The sequence below is a fragment of the Onychomys torridus genome, chromosome 3 (genome assembly GCF_903995425.1).
Source record: "Onychomys torridus chromosome 3, mOncTor1.1, whole genome shotgun sequence".
NCBI lineage: Eukaryota > Metazoa > Chordata > Mammalia > Rodentia > Cricetidae > Onychomys > Onychomys torridus.
The window spans coordinates 101,297,629-101,303,628 of NC_050445.1; positions in this window are offsets into that span (position 1 = coordinate 101,297,629).

Consider the following 6,000-nt stretch of genomic DNA (forward strand, 5'->3'; position numbering starts at 1 on the left):
ACTTTAAAAAAGAAGCATGTATGTTTTTTACTGTTTGTAATAAGTACTTTCGTTAATCTTGCTGCTTATGTGTCAATTTAGTGGAAAAAAATCCCTTGCTGAAAAAAAATTTCCTTTCCATTCTCTTCCAGTTCTGTGGTATTGTCTAAGAATGTATCAATAAAATACTTTGGTTAACTTTTCTATTTTCTGTAGTAAGTACTTTAGTTGCCCCTCCACTTGTTTACAGTTTGTTTGAAAGTCTGAGCTACAGTTCAGTCCTAAGCTTCCAAGTGCATTGTCTCTGAAATGCTAAGCAAAACCTAGAGGCTCTCCTGGGAAGGGAGATCACAGAAACCAAGCATTTTTTTCTCTGTATAACTGAAGCTCAGTCCTTAAAAATCCTCCTATATGTTGGGCAGTGATGGTGCACACCTTCAGTCCCAGCACTTAGGAGGCAGAGGCAGGAAGAACTCAGTAACTTTGAAGCTAGCCTCATCTACAAATAAAGTTCTGGGACAGCCAGGGCTACACAGAGAAACCCTATCTTGAAAAATAAAAAATAAAAAAATTCTCATATGTTAACTCAGCAAGTTATCTATCAAAAATAAATAACAAGGAAGATAAGAAAAAGAAATAGTTGCTTATACAACTAGTACTCTATATAAAATTAATTTAAAAGGGTAAACATTTCCACAAAATTGAACTGGAAGGACCTAGGGCACAGGAACAGACAACTGAGACAATGGATTTGTTTTGCCAACAAATACGGTGGTGAAGTTTGTTGAAGCTAGATTAAGACTTGAGATTCCATAGTCTCTAGGGAAAAATTTAAAAAAGAAAAATAAAGAAAACCCAAACAAGGGACCTCTCACAGCAGCATGCATGCCAAGAACATAACATAGACCTCCTTGTGCAGGCTGACATTTGTACTCAGCATTCTGAGTAGGCCTGCAATTCCAATGTGTACTCAAATGTCCCCTGGCTAGTGGAGGGGGAGATAGCTCAGATGATAAAGTGCTTGCCACCCAATCATGAAGACCCAAATTTGATCCCCCAGAACCCATGTTAATAAAAAGACAGACTCAGTGGTATGTACTTATAATCCCAGCAGTGGAGAGATAGGGACTGGCAGATGTGTCATGCATCCTAAAGGCCAAACAAGCCTGATAAGTGCCCTCCAGACCATCAGAAAACAGGAATAATACTCAAAGTGAAAATACAAACCCATGGGAAGGGGGCACAAATATACACAAAATAGATTGGATGGGTGGAGAGATTAGATATATGATAGAAAAATTAGATAGATAGATAGATAGATAGATAGATAGATAGATAGATAGATAGATAGATACAAAATACATGCGTACATACATACATACATACATGCATGATAGACATATTAAATAAATATTCCCTGGTGGATATAGCTGTCACTCATTTCTACAATGCACAATAAAACCCTCATATTCTTCCTACCTTAGGTCTCTATTGAGGTCTTCCTGTCGTCCCTGGCAAGCAATGCTTTTATAGAGACTCCAAATTTTCATTTTAGTTTCAGACTGCAGAAAATAAATTGCCTTTCCCAATTTCTCCTTTCCTTTCAACACCCTCAAACTAATAGACCATGGAGAAATTGCAAATCAAAGCAGAAATGCATTTGGACTATCTATATTTTTTTTCTCAAGTTGTGGAGTCAAACCCTGTATAGAAGCTGGCTCCCCTTCCTGCTTAAGGTCCTCTGGTAGGTTATATAAAAATCCCTATGTTCTCAGCTAGAAAGTGACTTTGATATTACCTAAAACATAAGATTGTAAGGATAAAGAGAGAACATTCCTCCCATGCGTCTCAAACCTGCTGGCAAATGACTGTTCAACATGGCAGCTCTCAGGACCATGGCTTATGCTACCACTAGCACCAACATCAGGGTGGCTATATCACATTTTTGGTTTTGTTTCTTTTTTAATAATACTGCAGTGCTTTCACCTTCCAAATGGGGAAACAGAGTTTATAAAATAACATGTGAACAGATCAGGCTGTTGTGTCACCATGATCAGATTACCATGTTGTAGAATCACTTTCACTAAGAAATTATACAAAAGCTTTTCTCAGTTCTTCAAATGTTCAACCAAGAATGCTGAGGAGCCAGTAAATGCATATCATTTTTAGAGTAGGACAGGTCTCCTTCTGAAAACATCTTGCTCTATTCATTCATCCTCACAATACAATTGAGCTATTAATTATCAGTAATGATGAAGAAGAGAGGGGTATAGCACAATATATAAAGAATTATTAAACGTATCACATAGTTTATATAAGCAATGCATGTTATATACATTGAAATATACATCTATATACATTTGCTCCATCCTCAAATACACTTCTAACATCTAGCACTGCTTCCATCTCCCATTGCTTATCTGGGATTCAAGTTTGTCTGTGGCCATAGAACAAATGTATCAGAAAGTACTATATCAACACCATTTCTATAATTTGCATCTGGAGTGTTCCCCTCAAATGTTCCTTGAATGTTGAATGTTTCTCCACAGATTAACACTATTGGAAACTGGTAGAAAGTATAAAAAGTGAGACCTATTAAGAAGTTTTCATATTCCCAGGGGCGTTGCCTCCAATAGTTACCCCCAATATTACTCATTCCTCTGTGGTTCTTTGTCCATCATTATCATGTCTCTGGTATTGCTGATTCTGCTTGAAAGGACAGTGTTTGACCAGCATCCAAGGGAATCAGTTTCCTTGTTTTATTTTTCTTTATGGCACTTACGATGATTATCTGATTTTATAGATTTGTTTTGCTGCTTTAGTCTGTCTCCCTTTAGCATTCTGTTTCGGAAGGTCAGATATTTATAGGTTTGCTCATGGTAATTTCCTAACCCTTAGACTACTGCTTGACAGATTGTAGATTATCCTATAAATATTTGCATTTGAGCTGGGAGGGAGGGATGGATAAATGGAGTGTAAGATTGAAGGAACATGGCCAGAGATCTAGAAGACACTGTTCTGACAGGGGTATTCAGCTCCACAAGAGGCATCAGAGCTGGGTCTCAAAGGCTGAACAAGGCTCTAGTAATGAGGAGGAAAGAAAGAGGGATGTGTGAACTTCACACTCGTAGCCTCCACAGCAAGGTGAAAAGCTAGTTATAAAAGGGATATATTTTGATCAGAAGATGTACCCACATTTTGAGTAAGTAAGTTGGGAACTTAATGGAAACAGGTAAATATCCTAAATCAGATTGCTTTCATTAGAAGAAAGGACTTATAGCTGCAGTCCCACTCAGTAGCTGTCACTCAGGAGGGGGAGGCAGGAGAACTATCATGAGTAGCAGACCAGGCTGGGTTACAGAGCAAGACCCTGACGTAGACAAACAAGAATGGATAAGGATACAAAGAAGACAGGGAGGGGTTGGAGTAGGAAGGCTCTAGACTCCTTATTAGAATTCTGTTGGGTTAGAGCTCTGAGCTCTGCTTCCTGCCAGTGTCAAAGGACAGAATTACAATTTCAAATCTTAATTGGCTTTCTTTTTAAGTCTCAGATTGGGCAACTCTTCACTCCATAAGATGGATTATGTTTTCCAGTGAGCCAAGCAAATGAGGTTGGCTTCATTGACAGAAAAAAAAGGCAATGAAAAGCAGATGGGTCATCTCAAAGTGACTTTCCTCATAAGAGAGAACATGGAGGTTGAACAGTTACCAATAACTGATTGCTCAATTTCAGTTGCCTTTTCTGAGTCTGACTGAAGTCTCAACTTCATTACCATGCCAGTGGAAAGTAGCCAATTGGGCATAGTTGTCTTTTACCTCTCTGATCCTGATAAACAGCCTAGTCTTGATTCAGTGACATAGAACTTCAGCAGGAGTGGTTCCATTTTGATTTTCAGTGGGGTGTTTTGAGGCTTAGTGCTAGAGCTCAAGCCAAAACAGTGGCTTGCTGTAATTTTTATTTAACACCAACTATGAAATCTCAGGCAATCTATGTAGCCTGGGACCCTCTGACTCTTCATCTTTGTAATAGAGATGGGATGTGCATGCAAACCTCTGCCATTCATCACGGAGACACTATCAATTTGTTCCAGAACATTAGTTCATTCTCTGAGTGTGCCAACCAAGAACGAACACCATCATCAGAAGCAGCATTGGATGTGGTAAGCAGCGTCCAACATGGGTAAGAATAATCACTCCATTGCTGTCACCACAGCAGACACAGCCTGAGGTATCCAGCAGCATTTTTGGCAGCCACTTTCTACAAACAAAAGCAATTAGACTCCAGTGAAAATCCCAGAGCCCCTAAGCCAACTGCCTCTGCTGTTATTTCCCCTCTCATATTTCCTCTATAATTTATCCTCTTGAAACTTTTGCTTTATTATGTTGTCTTCAGTGTCTGCTAAGTCCTAATACCTAAGTATTTTCTCCACTCTTCCAATTAGTGGTAAAAATGCCTCGCCAACCCTCAGTCAAGGCACTGACAATACTCTGACTGAAGGTGAATAAGACCCTGGAGCATTCTACAGAGACCTGGGGTTTTGTTACCTTCACCAGCAACAGATGGATGATAGAGTTCTGGTCATTTCATCATTTAGATTCAACAAAGCTCTAGAAGGACAATTAGTTTGGGTTATTCTCCCTCATATGTAATAATAATAAACACCTCAAAACACGGATAGTTCTCATGCCTTGTGAAAATGTAAACATATGGCCTTTGGTGACCATGAACTTTTCAGTTCATGTGTCCCACCCCAGTGTGTATCTTTCCCTATTTAAAAAGAGGTAGAGAATGAATGAAAAGTGGTGGTGGAAGCAAAGGACAAATTCTAACTTCCTTCCTCTCATGTATGTTAAACTTTACTGTGCCTAGGGGTGATCGAGGGTGTTGTTGAGCATGAAGATTTGGAGGTATCAGTGAGGACTCTGGATTTCATACTCTGAAAAAACTCCCTGGGGGGATTCTGTTCCAAACCCTGACCTGGAATTCATTTCTCATGAGCTCTGAATGCCTATTAGGTTCTCCAAAGGACTTTCAGACACACCAATGACCAGAACTTACATTAGAAAATTCAGATCAACATGGCCTTGGTTAAACCTTTGGTTCTGCTCCTTCCTAAGCTTTTTAGGAGACCATAGCAAGTAGACAAGTAGTGATAATCCTTCCTCTTTCATGGTCATTGTAATTCCTTAAAGGGTTTGTAAAAACATAATGCTGGGCATGGTGGCTAATGCCTATAATTCCATCATTTGAAGTGTAGAGACAGGAAGGTTGCACCAAGTCAAAGGTCAGTCTGCTTTACCAAGTGACTAGCAGGATATCCAGATGTATAGGGAGACCCTGTCTCAAGGAACCAAAACCAAGTCAAAGGAAACAAAACAAAGAAGAAGAAGCCACAATACTGTTCACTGCTCTTAGAGTTTAATTTATTAGGCGTAGGGTGAGGTTCCTGAAGTGCATTTCAAACCGGTTCCCAGACACAAAACCTGTCTGCTCTGTGGGTCCTACTTTGGTCATGTCTTATTCACCTTCACCTAAATTCTTTCTTCTAGGATCAGCTTCACACCAAGTAAAATAACAAAGACAATCCAGGGGAAAACAAAACACAAAGACTTTTTTTTTTTTTTTTTTTGTGGTTCTAGTACATCCTGCATCCATTCTGGACATTTTGCATCCTGACTCTGCTTTTGTGAATCCCTGTCACTGCTCTATGCTGCACTTGTCCCTACCACCTTTCACCTTGCAGGGTGTTAAGAAGACCTGATGCCTTTGATGTGTAGTCACATGTGTCTCCTTTAGTCACTTCTCATTTCTCCTCTTCCTTGGGGTTGTGGCTAGAGAGCTGGAATTCTCTTAATATGAAGCACATTCTCTTGCTCTGGAGGGCACCATCATCCTGCCTCTGTTCACAGGCTCATCACTATAGTTACCTGTGCCTCTTTGAAATCTGTCATCCCCAGATGACAGACTTACTCTGCTTGCTTGGCTATATCCAGGATGCTTAAATACACCCTCTCTCAGGA